The 17837-nt window shown below is 48.8% G+C and overlaps 1 protein-coding gene across 5 annotated transcripts in view; it reads right to left on the reverse strand.

Annotated features, from left to right (window-relative positions):
* Nucleotides 1-17837, reverse strand: part of GFRA4 (GDNF family receptor alpha 4) — a 132621-nt gene that overhangs the window by 86455 nt on the left and 28329 nt on the right. The window contains exon 1 of one of the 5 annotated variants that reach the window (XM_075931022.1): nt 5624-5643. The exons of the other annotated variants lie outside the window; for them this stretch is intronic. The gene's annotated coding sequence lies outside the window, so the exon portion shown is untranslated. Of the gene's footprint in view, nt 1-5623; nt 5644-17837 lie in introns of those variants that run through there. 5 annotated transcript variants of the gene reach the window in all.

A 17837-nucleotide genomic window follows, 5' to 3' on the forward strand; every position in this document is an offset into this window, starting at 1 on the left:
AGTAATAATAATTCCACTTAGAACACCCTAAGGGTCCCTGAACCTGGAGTTCCATGTGGACCCTCATCTCTCAGCTCTGAAGAATTAATTCACATCCACTTCCTGTCTATCCAGAGACATGAAATGAGTCTTGCTGGTCTCAGATCAGATGCTAGCGGCTTAGTGTCTATACCACAAATGCTACCTGTTACAGTAGCCTCTTCTTGGCCGTCTCAGCGGATAAACCAAGGACTGGATGGGCATGGAGACAGAATGGATTCTTCCTCAATGACAAGACATAGCTCCTGCAGATTAACATTTAGTCACTTCAGTGGGATGGCAGGAAGGGAAAGGGTAGTGCCGCTGACCGTTCTGTGCATAAACAGTGGGCATCTCGCAATCACTCAATTCTCTCTCTCTCCAAAATATACACAAATAATTTAGAAAAAAAGATGGTAGTTTAAAACACGTTTAAAACAAACAAAAGGAAATATTTCTTATAACTCACAATCAACCTGTGGAACTCCTTGCCAGAGGACTTTGTGAAGGCCAAGACTATAGCAGGGTTCAACAAATAACTAGATAAATTCATGGAGGATAGGTCCACAGGATCATGAGATCCCTTCCAGTCCTATGATCCTCAGAGTCCCTTGCACTCATGTCGGGACTAGGTAATATCTAAACCATCCCTGACAGGTGTTGGTCTGTCAATGGCTATTAGCCAGGATAGGTTGAAGTGCTGTCCCTAACTTCTGTTTGTCAGAGGCTGGGAACGGGCAACAGGAGATGGATCATTTGAGGATTCCCTGTTCTGTTCATTCCCTCTGGGGCACCCATCACTGGCCATTGTCCGAAGACAGGACACTGGACTAGATGAGAATTACATCTGGGGATTACTGTGGATAAGAAGCTGGATATGAGTCAACAGGGCGCCCTTGTAGCCAAGAAAGCGAATGGAATATTAGGTTGCATTAGAGGGAGCATTATCAGCAGATTGAGAGGAGTGATTATTCCCCTTTATTCGGCACTGGGGAGGCCACCTCTGGAGTATTGTGTCCAGTTCTGGGACCGCCACCCCCATTACAGAAAGGATGTGGACGCATTGTAGAGTCCAGCAGAGGGCAACAAAAATGATGAGGGAGCCGGAGCACATGACACACAAAGAGAGGCTGAGGGATTTGGGTTTGTTTAGTCTGCAGAAGGGAAGAGTGAGGGGGGATTTGAGAGCAGCCTTCAACTTCCTGAAGGGAGGTTCCAAAGAGGATGGAGAGAGGCTGTTCTCAGTAGCGACAGATGCAGAACAAGGAGCAATGATCTCAAGTTGCAGTGGGGGAGGTCTAGGTTGGATATTAGGAAAAACGATTTCCCTAGGAGGGTGGAGAAGCACTGGGATGGGTTCCCTAGGGAGGGGGTGAAATCTCCATCCCTAGAGGTTTTTAAGTCCCGGCTTGACAAAGCCCTGACTAAGATGATTGTGTTGGGGTTGGTCCTGCTTTGGGTCTCAATGACTCCTGATGTCTCTTCCTTCTTGAGTCAACATACCGTAGTTTGAATTTCTGCAGCGTCCCTACTGCAGGAGGTCAATGGGAGAAACTCTCCTATCGACTTCCCTTACTCCTCACGGCCCTTGTATCACTAAGAGTTGATGGAAGCATGATCAGTGATTGATTTAGCGGGTCCTTACTAGACCCGCTAAATCAAACCCCAGGAGATCGATCTCTGTAGCACTGGACTCCTGATAAGTGGAGACAAGGGCTAAGAAAGGGGAAGTTGAGGAAGAGTATTACAAAAAAGTTCTTCACAGACAGTGAATATCCACCCCATCCACAGGCCATATCAGAAGACCTAGGCACCATTTATGTCCAACTAAAGCCAATGAGGACACAGAAGTGGCCTTGACTTGTTGCACCAATGGATTTTACCCATGCAGAGTAACACACCACTGACAGACTCCAGAAGGGAGACGGGTCAGACCCCATCGCACCTGAGATTCAAGAATACAGTCATGGCAAGTCAACTTCACTATCGCCAACCCCAGCGGTTCAAATCTCGGTAGCCAGACCTCACCCCAGGTCAGGAGATTGACTTAAAATCATGAAATTTTAAAAATAAAATTTGTTTCTTTTAATTTGCCTTCTGGGTTTTGACCCTTTATGGTTCCCATTTACTAACTATTTCCCATAACTGGGAGGTTTGAAAACTTACTTTAAAAAAACAGCAGGGAAAGCTAAGAGTCCCATGTGACCACATAACGCCTATGCTGGGGTTTTAACTAACTCCACCCATAAAATATCACTTGTAGTAAAACTGTGATGCGGAAACACTGCACAGGAATGCCACTGGACATCCCAAGTCATCCATCCTGCCTCACTGACCTCGTGTGCATGATCTGTTCCCGACCCAATGTGCAAGGATAAAAAAAGCCCATAGGAAGGAAAATCAAATCTCAAAATACAAAGACAAGGGGGTCAATATTATTGAACCAATTGAGAGATGGATCTGACACGCAGAGATGGCATTCGCTCTCCAGAAGTGCCACAAAACACGAGCGTTTATCATTCGATCATGGGTATAAGGAATTGTTGCAGGTGGATGGAAAAATTCATGATCACCAACACTTACCAACTATAAACTACATGCTTAGAGACCACTGCCTACCATACTGACCAATAAGGCCTCACTGTTTACTTATACTCCCCTCTGTATCCACCTGTGGTCTCTTGTCTTACATTGCTAGCTCTTTGGGGCAGGGAATTCCTTTTTGTACAGGTGGGACCTCCCTGGTTTGGCACCCTTGGAACCTAAGCAGTCCCGAACCAGGGAGTTTGCTGGATCAGGTCTCCCCCTGCTGGCCACTGGTCCCTGCTCCTGGGCTCCCCTCCAGGCCGCTGGCCTGCTCGCAATTGCCAGCCTCAGCCATTGGGCTCTGCTCCCAGTCCAGCTGAGCTCCCAGCTCTGGCTCCCCAGCTACCGCTGGCCCCCCTGCCACCAGCCTCTCTGGCTGCTGCCTGCTTCACGGCCACCGCGGCCCCCCCCTCCCCTCCGCAGGGCTCCTGGCCACTGCTGGCCGCTCTGCTGTTAACCTGGCTATGGCTGCCTGGTCCAGGGCAAACACCTGGCTGCTGGACTCCCAGCCTGCCCCTGCTCCCAGCCTCTGGGGTAGTCCTGCTGGACCACGGATGTTGCCAAACCAGAGAGTCCTGGATTTCAGAGGTTCAACCTGTAATGTGTTTGTGCAGTGCCTAACACAACAGTGTCCTTTTCCCCATGGCGGAGACACCTTGGCACTACCACAATGCAAACTGCTCCCTTTACAACCAGGATAAGCCCCATTGGCGTTGATGATGCTATTTGCATGGCATCCGAACGCAGCTGTGATTGGGCAACACGGGCTAACCGCCATCTGTAACCGAACTCCTGGAGCTAGTCACAAAAGTGGAAAACTAGTTGCATGAAAAAGTTCCACAGTTCGAAGGTGTTTCATTATGGAGGGTTCAATAGGGGCTCTTTTTTTTAAAAAAAATCAATTGCTCTGATTTTTCATCAAAAAGTGTTGTTGAAATGATTATAGAAACTTTTCGGCCGTCAGAAGCCAATTTTCATTCAATAAAAACATTCCAATAAGCACCTCAAGAACTTTCTGATAAAAAAAAAAATGTATTAAAATGCTAAAAATAACAAGATAGATGAGGCAGGTGAGGTAGTGTCTTTTATTGGGCTAACTTCTGCGAGGGAAAGGGACATGCTTTGGAGCTAGATCAGGAGTTGGCAATAATATTTGGCTGGGGGCTACTTCTGAAATTTTTTAAGTGGCCCCAAGCTGCCCTGGAAGGGGTGGGGCTTCAGGCGGAAGGGGCGGGGCTTCAGGCAGAAGGGGCGGGGCCAGGACACTTCCGTGCTTCCCCAACTACAGACCCTGATTGGTCTGGGGGTGGAGGAGCACCCAAAGTCTTTGCCCATTCCCAGAGAGAACCACCAGCTGTTCTGAACAGCTAGCGGTTCTTTCTAGGTATCCGTGCCCCTGGCCGTGGGTGGAGACTTCGTGTGCCCCCCCCTGCTGCCCCTAGGGGGAGCACGTGAAGTCTCTCGTTCCCTATCCCCACCCTGCAAGGGAGCGCCATGCTTAGAGTTAACCGCCAGCGGAGCAGCAGGTGGCGGTTGACTTTAAGTGCTGAGCCCCCTGCAGGGCAGGAGGAGGTTTCATGCACTCACCCGGCCCGCAAGGTCTGATTGGCCTGGGGGCAGGGGGAGCATGCAAAGTCTCCTCCCACCCTGCCCCAACCCTGCGAGAAGTGTGCACCGCTTAGAAGCACCATGCCCCTTGCAGGGTGGGAGGAGACTGCGCGCTACCCCTGCCCCCAGGCCAATCATGGTTTGGGGGCGGGGGGAGTGTGCAAAGTCTCCTCCTGCCCTGGCAGGAGCATGCGGTGCTTCTAAGTGCCACATACTTCTTGAAGGGCGGGAGGAGACTTCACGTGCTTTCCTCCACCCCTAAGTAGGGTTGCCAGATGGGCACACTTGACATTCCATCCCAATCTACATTCCATCTGATTTAGAAAATACCCGACGTTTCTATTTTCTCAATTTGTTTCCCAGACAGAAGGCTCCAATACTGGACTAGCCGCTTCAACACCGGACACCTGGCAACCCTACCCCCAAGATCCTGATTGGCCTGGGGATGGGGGAAGTGGCAAGGCCTCTGCGGGCCAGATCAACTCGTTTGGCAGGCCGGATTCGGCCTGCTGAGGCCCTTTCACCCACCTGTGAGCTATATGGAGCTCTTCTTCGAGTCTACATTGCAAATAAAGATCATGAGTTTGGTCTTGAGAAAAAAATTTAAAAGTCAACAAACGTAGGGGGGGAAAAAGATGTTTTCTGAAACAAAGCCACTTTTCAACAAACCCCTCAAGCGGTTTTGAGCAGCTTTAACGATGGTGTCAATTTCTTCCTTTTCCTCTTTTTTGTTCCCTCAAGAAAGAGCAGCACAAGCGAGAATAAAAGTGACAATAGCTCTTTTTGGAGTTCTCCCTCTTTCCATGGGTAATGTGAAATTGCCATTCATAGAATCACAGAGTTGGAGGAGACCTCCGGAGGTCATCAAGTCCAGCCCCCCACCTTTGTTAGCTTATTCCTTTCCACTCAGCTAACACAAAAGTAACTAAGGCAAAGGGATAAATTCTGGTTTTAACAGCAGGATACATCCGGAGTAACACTAAAATACTGAGCAGAATCTAGACTAGAAGGCAGCTAATCAGAGACAGTAGAATTGATGCTTGTATCATCTTGGATTTTGTTTTTCTTTATTTTGAGTTTTGTTTCCGTGATTAATTGAGTTGGTACAAACCAGCAATTGTTCTAAGAAAGAGCCAAGTATTTGGGAGGAAGGTTAGTATTCAGCAGAAACACAGGACTTTGGGCGCTATGCTTCACTGATACAGTTAATGAAATGGTCTAGGAAAGCTGCCATATTTTTATTAATGCCTCCCCCCCCTCTTCTTTTTAATTTCAGTCTGCTTAAAAGGTGCCAGATGGAGCGCTTTGGAGAATACACACCTGTTTATTCACAGAACACGTACAAAGTCAAATCCACATTTGGACTAGCTCAGGTTTGAAGCATCTCTAATGCGTTATTCCAGTGACTTACCTGGGATTCTTCCAGTTATACCGGAGTGTCTAACTCAGTGGGTGAGAGAGGAACTCTGTCCCTTGGCTTGTCTAGCACTTGTCCACCTGGCTGAGATGGTATGTTTGGTGTTGACACATATCCTCTAATAAATGAGCCAAGTCCATGACAAATCCGTCACCGAACAGCCAAGACAGCAGATGGTGATGGTTTGTGGTCCACCAAGGCAGTGCTGGATTGAACTGGTGATCTATCGGTGAAAAGATCTGTGTCCTATTACATTCGCTCCCATTGGCCATTGTATTTTAATTATGCTAATTAGACAGCAAATATCACACCACATACAGTGTAATAGTACTTAGTACCCTAAATTACAGGATGCTACCTAGATAGCCAGAGAAACAAAACAAAACCAAATCATTATGGGCAATGTTCCCCCTCTCATCTTTTCCATTCATGTGCAGAATAATTTGTATGGGCACCGAGCCATGTGTGGACGTGCACCACCAGTAGAAACACAGAACCTAGCTGTCGGAGTTCTGTTAATCAGCTGAGCAGCTTTGGAATTTCTCCTGAGCAGCTGCACAAGCGCCCAGTTTACAGGGAGCACTTACATTGGGCTAAACCCATGCCTGTGTGGTCCTTCCTGCCCAGCGACGGTCTTATCTATTTATACCATGAGAACTGTGGGTCAGGGCCTTTCTCATACTATATATTTGCACAGTTGTCAGCACATTGTGGTCCTGATCCAGACTGAGGCCTTTTAGGTATTAATGTAATATAAATATAAATCTCATGTGCTCGGGGGTAATAGCTTGTAAGTGCTCATTAACACATGCACAGTCTAGCTGATGCTAAAAAAAGAAAGTCCTTCCCACCCCCCTCAAAATAAACAAAATACTCTTTGATATGACCCTCCCTCCCCAACAACTCTCTGCATACTCCGCATGTAACACTGTACAACTCTCTGAGTCGCCATCACACCCCACACTTAAAATAACACCCTCAGGATAAGTTTTGAGGCTAGCAACTTGCAGTTTGGAAAACTCTCCTATAACTGGGCCAACTTCAAATAATACAGTCGTCATGTCTCACTCTACATTTAAGGCCTGCAAAATGCTTTAGGGTCCTTTAGGATCAAAGGCACCTAAGTGCAATATTTATTGAGGGCCAGCAGCCAAAGATCTACTTGGGAATATCAATTTCATGAAGACTTTAATTTTTCATCCAAGTTTTGATTAAGGGCAGGTTTTCCCTGTCCCATGTGCAGTCAATGAACTCAAAGGCAGTTGCGGAGGGAGGGAAGAAAAGAAAAAGAGAAGAGAGAAGAGGAAAAGAAAAGAAAGCTAGCTAACTCAAAGGGCTGGGTTATTTTTGGCCAACAATCATCTCTAATAAAGTTTGGCTCTGTTAATTAATTGAGATGTGCCTTGAAGTGCTGCTGCTGTTGCTGGAAGCTGTCCAGGAAAAATCTCATTTTCTCTGCAAACCTGCTGATTGTGCCAGTTCTCTCGGGTTTGCTGTAGTACAATTTGGAGAAATACGCAAACTCGCAGGGCTTCCTACATAACAAAATGCCGGAGCCAACTCGCTTGATAGAAGAAGGAACATAGAGAACCTGGGTTTTTGATCTTATCTGTCTTCTCCTCTCCCCCTCTATCATAACCTTTCGATTCAATAAACAATTTGGGCCACATTTCAGGGAAGAAAATACAGATGTCAGTGTGGGAGGAGAGCATATGTGCTGGCATTACCATGTGTATGTGTGCATGGCAGAGTGTTATGAATACACGCATGGTGAGAATGTGTAGTGTAGGGGTATTGTCTCCTCTGAACTACGGGGTCACCAAATAAAATTAATAGGTAGCAGGTTTCAAACATACAAACAAACAAAAGGAAGTATTTCTTCACACAGCACACAGTCAACCTGTGGAACTCCTTGCCAGAGGATGTTGTGGGGGCCAGGACTTTAACAGGTCCAAAAAATAAATAGATACATTCATGGAGGAGTGGTCCATCAATACTTATTAGCCAGGATGGGTAGGAATGGTGTCTCTAGTTTCTGTTTGTCAGAGGCAAGGCAACCCGGTGCTCTCCATTACCACAGCTGATTTGGACTCCAGTGTTCCTACACACATGGATCTTCCATGACCGTGAGGAGAAATTATTCCGTCAGTGTGACAGGGCGCATCAACCCCGCACTGGGCCCAAAGGGGTGAACCTGGCTCACCTGCCTGAGGAGGCCCCGCCCCCACAGTCCTGCTGGGCATGCTCCAACTGGAGGCCAGCTATAAAGGCCTGTGGCACGGCTCAGTCAGGACTGACTACAGCCCGGGAAGGAGGTGCCGCAGGAACACCGGGAGAAAAAGCACCAACGGACCGTGTCACAGTGGCCAGGCTGAGAGGAACTGCAGGGGAAGCCCTCAGACCAGAGCAACGGGACAGAGAACATTATCCACCTGAGACTGACAGGAAGTAGCCCAGGCAGGGAAATTGTTCCCCAGGAGCTCGGTGTGATGTGGCTGGACCATGCTGAGCCATTTGGGGATTGACTCCTGTTGGTCTGCTGCCAGCCACTAGGCCATACTGCCCTGACCACAGGGGGCATTATAGTGACTCTTTGGCCACGAAGCCAAACTATCCCGATCACAAGGGGGATTATAGTGACTCCTTTGATCACTGGGCCACACTACCCTGAGAGCAAGGGGTCGCGTACAGTTCGAGGGCTGCAGAGGGCCCTTGGCCGCCCTCCACAGGGGGATGGGCCAGGCAACCCTCGGCTGTCAGGATGGAGAGGCAAATACCAGAACCAAGTGTCAGCGAGTGGACTCGAGAACAGAAGCATCGTCTGCAGCAGGGACTGGGTTTAAACTCAGTCATGTTGCTGGGTTCATGCAGGATTTTACGAGGGAAGCCACCTCGCTGCTGGACTTGATGACCCTGAGCTACTTTCTCCATGGCCCATTGCTTTCAGGCTGTTTGTCTTTTTTACAAGCAAAGCTTCAAGGAGGATTGAAAGCACAAAACGCTTACACCCTTTCTCTAAGAGAGAAGACCGGTCTCAGAAATTAGAGGCTGGCATTACAGACCAAGGAAATAAAACCGGGAGCATCCTGAACGCATCTGAGGGTACGTCTAGACTACAGGGTTTTGTCGACAGAAGTTTTGTCGACAGATACTGTCGACAAAGAGCGTCTAGACTACATCCAGTTCTGTCGACAAAGCAAGCCGCTTTGTCGACATAACAGTGTGGACGCAAAGGACAGTGTAGATGCAATAATGCCTTCTATCAACAGAATTCTGTCAACAAAAGGCGTTATTCCTCGTAGAATGAGGTGTACATACATCGACAAAACTGCTGAGTTTTGTCAACATTATGTCGACATAACTCAAAGGCAGTGTGGACGCAGGTATGGTTTTGTCGACAAAAGTCCACTTTTGTTGACTAAACCCTGTAGTCTAGACACATCCTGGCTGTGTCTTCACTGGCATGAATTTCCGGAAATGCTTAAAACGGAATACTATTCCGTTTTCAGTTTTTCTGGAAAAGGAGCGTCTACATTGGCAAGCTGCTTTTCCGGAAAAGCCCTATTTCCGGAAAAGCGTCTGTGGCCAATGTAGACGCGCTTTTCCGGAAAAGAGCCCCGATCGCCATTTTCGCGATCGGGGCTTTTTTCTGGAAAAGACTACTGGGCTGTCTACACTGGCCCTTTTCCGGAACAGTGTTCCGGAATAAGGACTTATGCCCGAGTGGGAGCAGAATAGGTTTTCCGGAATAGCGGCTGATTTTGTACAGGAGAGCATCATTGCTTTTCCGGAAATTCAAGGGCCAGTGTAGACAGCTCGCAGCTTATTCCGGAAAACCAGCTGATTTTCCGGAATAAGTGGCCCAGTGTAGACACAGCCCCTGAGTTGGCAGACATTGGGAACAAGCCCTGGGTCTGAATGTGTTGACGCTAAAGCAGGTAGGAAAATGGCTTGGTTCTCCCTCTCCCCCCACTCCTGCCCCTCAACAAAATGGGGTGGAGGAGAATATTATTGTAAAAAATATTATAGAAAAGTGGTAATTTTTGTGGGAAAATCAAAATCTAGAATATTTCTGACAAAAACCATAAAATAAGAATGACCAGACAGGTACTGACCAAAACTCCATCTAGCCCCGTATCCCATCTCCGGACAGTGGCCAATGCCAGGTGCCCAAGAGGGAATAAACAGAACAGGGAATCATATATATATGGAGATTGCCTATCTCCTAGAACTGGAAGGGACCTTAAAAGGTCATCAAATCCAGCCCCCTGCCCTCACAGCAGGACCAAGTACCACCCCTGACAGATTTTTGCCCCAAATGGCCTTTTCAAGGATTGAACTCATAACCCTGGGTTTAGCAGGCCAATGCTCAAACCACTGAACTATCCCTCCTCCCCACATCATGTTGGGATCCCTTCCCTGTCACCCCTTCCCAGATAAATGTGGCATCATTGACAGACTGGAGGAAGGCAAAGGGAGATAAAAGCAGAGATCCTGACTGGGCCTGCGTGATCCCTCTTGTTGACTGCAAGGAGCCAGAACTCGCTCTGGAGTGCAGCAGAGGGATTCAGAAAGAGCAAGATGATACGGCGAGGAAGACTGTTTTGGTGACAGCATTTTGGACAGAGTAGAAGGGGCAAGGTTAACCCCCAGAAGGCTAGGCCCAAAGAGGAGGATGTTGCGATTGCTGAGGCAGGAGACCGTCAGGGTTTGGGCAAGCGGTTTGGCCACAAAGGAAGGGCGAATGAGGAAATTCGGTGGAGAAAAACACGACGTGATCTGGCCACAGCCGGGATGTGGGTGGCGAAGGGGGAGTCCCGGGCCTGACAAACAGGTAAGACGGGCGGGGTGATCAACTGTCATAGAGAAACGGCCAGGACTAAGGGATGGGAGGACAGAGGAGATGCCGGATCCTCCCCGGACGACAATGCAGCAACACTGCAGATTTACAAGGTACAAATGGACACCGGCTAAGGAACTGGTGAGCTTGGCTCGGGCCATGCAGAACTGGACACGGCGGTGAGGCGTGTGAGAGAACCAAGTGGAGGAGGCGGGTCCAGCGTGGAGAGGGATACGGGAGCACCGTTGCCATAGGAATGAGAGTCAAACCCCTGGGGATGGGTGGCAGAAGAAGAGGAGTCTACTCAGACAAGCACCTGCTCTCTTCTCACTATGAATGCAAAGGAGGGCTGGCAAGGGGACGCGTGGGTCAGGGAGATGGATTAGGGCACTGTCCGTTCTAGGGGAGGAGTGTGAATCCACCCCGCTTCAGCGGAGGGGGGGCACGTTTTTCACCTTCCTCAGCAACGTGGGGCTGAGTCACTTGCAGGCTGAAAGCCGTGTCAACGATGGGTTCTCTGTACCTCCAAAGCTGTACACCACGCAGAGCCTATCACAGGAGTGGGTGGATGAGGGCCTGTGGCCTGCAGGTCGCCAGACTAGATTGGGGGTCTCAACCTTCCCCCCCCCCCCCGCCCGCCCGCCACATGCAATAAATATTCCATGGCCCATCTGGGCCACCGTAGCTGGTTTTCTGCATAATAAAAGCAAGGACCGGCTTTAGGGGGTGCAAGCAGGGTCATTGCCCAGTCTCCTATGCCACAGGGGTCCCTACAAAGCTACATTGCTCAGGCTTCTGCTCCAGACCCGGGTGGGGGGTTCCGGGTGCAGGCTTCAACCCCATGCAGTGGGGCTTCGGCTTTCTGTCCTGGGCCCCAGTGAGTCTAACACTGGCCCTGCTTTGTGGCAACCCTGAAGCCTGCTCACAGCCTCCTCAGGGGGCCTCGAATCCCTGATGGAGAGCCACTGAACTAGATGATCACAATGGTGCTTTCTGGCCTTGAAGTCTCTGAGTCTCTGAGCCGTGGCAGTCAGTTGTTACACTGGATGTCTGGGATGCCTTCACAAAGCAAGGAAGCCGGCAGATAAGTGTCTGTAGGCATAGAAATCACCATCATTTGGCACCCGGAGCGAAAGAACCACGGAAAAATTCAGCTTTGTAAACTGGCTGGCCCACCCAAGCAGGCGGCAAGAGCTGGCGGAAAGTTTTCCCCAACGGAACGGTTTTCCTATCTGAAAATGCCATTTGGTCTATAGCAAACTTTCTGTGGGAACATGAGGCTTTTGAAGATGTTGCATGCAGAAAAAAATAAATCAAAACCAAGCATGTTGGGAACGCCGAATGTTCGCTCCACCACTTGCAGAATGGAACGTGTTGGTTTTTCCGTTTCAAAATTACTTTGTTTTGAAATGTATTGTGTATTCACATATAAAAACAAAACGCAATCAAAATGATGCATCAAGTGTGTAAAATGGGGTGATGAAACCAACCTCCTATGTTCAGCATTTGGAGATTTCCTGATGAAAAGCATTGTAAAAAAAGCAGGTATTATTACTATAAGATTGATGAGAAACTTCAGAGAGAGAGAGAGTGTGTGTGTGTGAGTAGGGGGGAGGGAAGGGAGTTGTGCTGATTCATGACAAAAAGGGTTTTGCAGTACAGGCAGTCCCCGGGTTACATGGATCCGACTTACATCGGATCCCTACTTACAAACAGGGTGAGGCAACCCCACACTAGCTGCTTCCCCCCAGCAGACCAGGGAGACGCGAAGCTAGTGCCACCCCCCCAGCAGACCAGGGAGACGCGAAGCTAGCGCCCCGCCCCCCAGCAGACCAGGGAGACGCGGAGCGGCTTTTCTCAGCAGACACCTCAGCTTGAGAATAAAGGACTGAGGGAAGTGAGGTGTGGAGAATAAAACTGAGCTCTGGAGAAATGTTTGGCTAGAGTTTCCCCTACAATATGTACCAGTTCCGACTTACATACAAATTCAACTTAAGAACAAACCTACAGTCCCTATCTTGTACGTAACCCGGGGACTGCCTGTATCAGAATTTCCCATGGCATGGGAATTCCAGTGGTTCCCGAACAAATCTAGTTAAGTCACATCGCTGAGGGATTCCATTTCGCTTAAGTCGATGCCCTCCCTGTTCTGAGGGGAGACGGATTCTGAATGAAGTTTACAAGTGTGATTGAGGAGAATGGCACTTTGCTTCCTGAAGCACTTTGTGAAAGTTACCCTCTGTCTCTGGGGGTTGGAAATCTGACACCTTTTAATAGCACTAAACCTACTAAAAGTCCAGGAGGTCAACTAGAGGCAGTTGTTTTCTTTGAAGCGACTTCATTAGCTGTGCGGGGCAAGTGGGAGGAAAATCCTCCAGCTGCAAATGTGTATTTGTTACGAGCTTTCTCTTTTACTTCCTTGCGGCTTCTGTTAGGGTTTAGGATTCGGGAAAGGCCTTTCTCCGGCAGAAACCATCCTGGGAACCTGCTCCATGCGCTCTGCAACATAGAAATCCAATACGGTCCCGCTTGAAAACAAGATACAGCTGCAGGAAATCTCTGTTAGATGCTAACTGTGGATTTAGGCTTTCCCTCTCCAGCGATGGCTTCTGCAATGCGGACCAAATAGAAACCGTGTCTGGTTGTTATTTGAGTCCCATTGGGAGATGTCTAAGTTCAGCAGATTCTTAGTCTGCTGATGAGGTTATGAGCAACGTTCCATGTCAAAGGATCTCCCTGCACCAGTTCAGTAAAAGAAACAAGTCAGGAAGGTAATGGGCATGGGTGACTCGTGAGCCCACAGCTGCGAAAAGCTGTGAAAAAAAAAAAAAAAAAAACACTGACGCTTTTGCTGGACACCCCACTTTTTTTGCACCCCCTACCAGAGCCAAGCCTCCTGCCCCCACTGCAGCAGCTGGCCCCCACTCCAGCCTAGTGTCCTCAGCCTCCTCATTCCAGCTGACGAGTAGGCTGCATGATCCCAGCCTCCTTGGTCCTGGAGCAGCCCCAGAGTACTGGGAGAGCAGACTCCCCTCTCTAGGTTCAGAAACTGGAGGGAGCCGCACCAGGTGGAATAGAAGTGGGGGGCTGGCGCATAGGTGGGAGGAGGCATTGCTGCCCATGATGAGGGAAGCTAGTCTGGAGCAAATTAGAACAAGACTGTGTCTGGGGACCATTGAATTGTCAGAAGGAGACCGATGCTGCAATGTTCTTCCCTTCAGCCTGGTCTATACTAGGACCTTAGTCCGAAATTAGCCTCCCCAGGTCAATTTTCGAAGTGATGCATCCACACTACCAAGCCCGTTATTCCAGAATTCAGGGCCATGGAATTCAAACTCTATAGTCCTGCTTTTCATGAGGAGTGATGCTATTCCCGAACTTGTACGTCCGAAATAACGTTTGTGTAGATGCTCCGGTGCCGCTGATTCGAACTATTTGGCCTCCGGGAGGCCTCCTGCAGCTCCCCAGAAGGCTTCAGAGTCCGAGGCAGGCTCCGTTAATGTGGACGCGCTATCTTGGTCGTCATTCGGTTCTTCCCTGTAGCGAGGAGACGGATCTTCGAATCTGTTAAATTGGGCGCCCAGTAGTTGAACTTAGTAAATTTGAAATAATCGCCTGATGTAGACGTGGCCTTCCTGACGTGCTCTCGCAGCCGCCCCAGTTGTGTGGCCATGTAGTACATGGACATGAACATGCGAGTCCCCGTATGCTCGTGTGTAAATGTGGCATTAGTGTGAGCTGACGGGCAAATGCATTCTCTAGGGTAAGGGTGGGCAAAAGGGCCTTTGTGGGCCAGATCCGGCCCACCAAGCGGCTGCATCCAGCTTGCAGGACAATTAGGGACCGGGAGTGGGGGAGCCCCCAGAACCTCCTCCCGCCCTGCCAGGAGCACATGGTGCTTTGAAGTGCCGCGTGCTGCTCGCAGGACGGGGAAGAGCGGAGGAGGCTTCGTGTGCTCCCCCGCCCCCAGACCCTGATTGGCCTGGGAGTGGGGGAGCGTGCCAAGCCTCTTCCAGGGCATGGGTGCCTAGTGGGAAGGGGAGGGCAAAGGGGCTCCCCCACCCCCAGACCAATTATGGCCTGGGGGTGGGGTAGCCCCACCCCTTCCTGTTTAGACCCCACCCCTTCCTGTTTAGTCCCCGCCCCTTCCGGGGTGGCCCGGGGCTATTTCAAAAATGTTTGAAGTGGCTCCTGGGCAAAAATTATTGCCCACCCCAGATCTCGGGAGCGTGTCAGTCTGATGTCACCTTGTGTTCTGGTGGTTGCCTGTGTGAGAAACAGTGTCACACACATGGGGTGTAGCCAGCATAAGAGAAACAGGTCCAAGGTGTGTCTGAATTGGTGTGTGGGTGGGGAAACAAGTGTGTGTGTTAATATGGAAGTAGGTGTGCACACACAACCGTGAGCACGAGGCATCTGATGTTCCAGCAATGACCCTTTTTAGTAGTGACAACACGTGCCGTACGGAAATGACAACAAAGCCGGCACGACAGACTTACGGCAAGCTACAAGAGAAAGGAAGAGACTGATTCTGGGCACACGTTAAGTGCTCTGTGTCTGGGAGAATAACGTTTGCAAAACGAAGAGTGAAAGTGAAGCCCTGACAATACACACAGATGAACATTTCTCCTTTTTATTAAATTGTAGATTACAATAGGACGTGTTGGGAGGCTAGGGACATACATCTCTGGTTGTAGGCTTTATATAACAATCAACATAAAACAACATGAAAGCACCTGACAGCTTAAATAAAGATGGGAACCTTGGCTCCTATCTCGCCCATTAATCTTTTCTGATCCAGACAGTGTAAGGAGGCATAAAAGACTCAGATAATAACATCTTTTCTGCACACTGACTCCCACAGGCAGATTTTATCCTCCGTTACCCCACATAATGTCAACATTGTTACAAGACAAAGCCACCATGAAGGAATTGGTTTCCCCTTCAGATCTTCTACCTACTGAGCGCTGTACGAAGCTTTGTGTGCCTGATAAAAACCCAGTAAGGTCCAGTGGAAGCTTTCCAGGGACGCCAATGGGCTGTGGATCAGGTCCATTGTGTCTTGACCCACAGAGACATGTGATAAGGTACAAGGGGCTTTAGTAGAGCACAGATCAAAAGGAGGCAATTATTGATTTAATCCGAAGTGGCATACGCAAACTGGTCCAATATCGCTGACCTGCTTTGTGATAGTGACCATAATGTAATTCAATTTAACATACCTCGAAGTGGAAAAATACCAAAGGAGTCCACCACACTAGCATTTCATTTCAAAAAGAGGAACTACTCTAAAATGAGCGTGCTAGCTAAATGGAAATTAAACGGTACAGCCACAAGAATGAAATGCCTTCAAGCTGCATGGAGAATTTTTAAAACCACCAGAGTGGAGGCTCAAATTAAAGTTAGACCCTAAATTAAAAATACGAGAAGAGGACCAAAAAGCCATCATGGCTAAGCAGAGTAAAAGAGATGGTTTACTTAAGAGGCAAAAAAAAAAAAAAAAAAAAAAAAGAGAGGGGGAGCCTACTTTAAAATGTAGAAGTCAAATCCCACAGAAGAAAATAGAACGTCTGTCAAGTCAAGTGTAAAAGTATAATGAGGCAGGCCAAAAATAATTTGAAGAGCTGCTTGTGAAAGACACAAACTAACAGCAAAAATTCGGAGGATATCGGAAGCAGGAAGCCTGCCAAACAATCAGTGGTCCCACTAGACAACCAAGGTGCTAAAGGAGGATATTGTGAAGCTGAGGACTTTAATAGGGTTCAAAAAAGAGCTAGATAGATTCATAGAGGTTAGGTCCATCAATGACTACTAGCCAGGATGGGTGTCCCTAGCTTCTGTTTGTCAGAAGCTGGGAATGGATAACGGGAGGGATCGCTTGATGATTCCCTGTTCTCTTCACTCTCTCTGTGGCAGCAGGTTTAAAACAAACAAAAGGATTTTTTTCTTCATGCAGCGCATAGTCAATCTGTGGAACTCCTTGCCAGAGGATGTGGTGAAGACCAGGACTTTAACAGGGTTCAGAAAAGAACTAGGTAAATTCATGGAGGTTAGGTCCATCAATTGCTATTAGCAGGGCTTGACAAACTATAGAACGGGCGAGTAGATTTCAGCCACGCGCCCCGTTTACCGGCGATGCGCGCATGCACAATGTGGCTCTTGTGCATGCGCAGTGCGGGGCTGGCGAGAGGCTTTCGCCGCCGTTTGTCAAGCCCTGGCTATTAGCCAGGATGGGTAAGAGTGGTGTCCCTAATCTCTGTTTGTCAGAAGCTAGGAATGGGTGACAGCAGAGGGATCATGTGAGGATTACCTGTTCTGTTCACTCCCTCTGGGGCACCTGGTGCTGGCCACTGTCGGCAGACAGGACACTGGGCTAGATGGACCTTTGGTCTGACCCAGCATGGCCGTTTTTAGAGGTGATCCTGGCAATTACAGGTTGGGAACCCTAATTTCAGTACCAGGCAAATTGGTTGAAATGACACTAAAGAACAGAATTGTCAGACACACAGATGAACATAATTTGTTGGCGAAGACTCAAGATGGCTTTTATAAAGGAAGCTCACGGCTCACCAATCTATCAGATTTCTTCATGGGAGTCTACGAGCATGTGCTCTCAAGGAAGGGAAGGGAGAGGGGCTAAGAGTGAGGATGTGCCTGAGGTTGGGAGACCTATGCTTGGAGACTTATCTGGTACTTTTCTGAGATGAATTGGGACACAGTCGCATCACCCCTTGTGTAAAATGTAGATTTGAGGGCCAGAGAGGACTTCGTGGGTCACCCAGCCTCACCCCCTTGGCTTTGCAGTCTGCACACGACCCACCAACATCCATGTTCCTTTGCTCGAGTTTTTACATGCATAGTGTCTCGTTCCCTTCCCTGGAGGCAGGAGCTCTCATTCATTGCGGTCTTTCCACTCAGCTGATTAGATTTCCCTGCACAGCCAAGCAAATTCTGCTTTGCTAGAACTCTGAAATGCTTGCCCGTAAGATGTAGATGCGGGGAGGTTGACCGAAGCCTTGTGACAGTGGCATGGATTCACCCTGTTGTGACCAAGTTAGCTTTCCCCAAGATACAGAACTCTACTGCAGAACCACCATCATTATCCAGACGGCTTGAGAATTTGATCCATCATCACTGGTAGGCGTTTTCCCCTAAATCTCGCCTCTTCCACTTCCTACTCTTGATATTTCTCTTGAATTCTGGGAGCGTGACGGATTCCTCAACCTCCCACGACACTGTTACGTTGAAGGTGTTTAAAGCCTGTGTTCATGTTCCTCCCTGATTCTTCTTCCCTTTTCGACTCGGTCTAAATCGAGTGGGGGAGGAAGGAGGTGGAATTGAAATGTATTTGTCCAGCCCCATCAGTGG

This window comes from Pelodiscus sinensis, chromosome 5 (genome assembly GCF_049634645.1).
Source record: "Pelodiscus sinensis isolate JC-2024 chromosome 5, ASM4963464v1, whole genome shotgun sequence".
NCBI classification, from domain to species: domain Eukaryota; kingdom Metazoa; phylum Chordata; order Testudines; family Trionychidae; genus Pelodiscus; species Pelodiscus sinensis.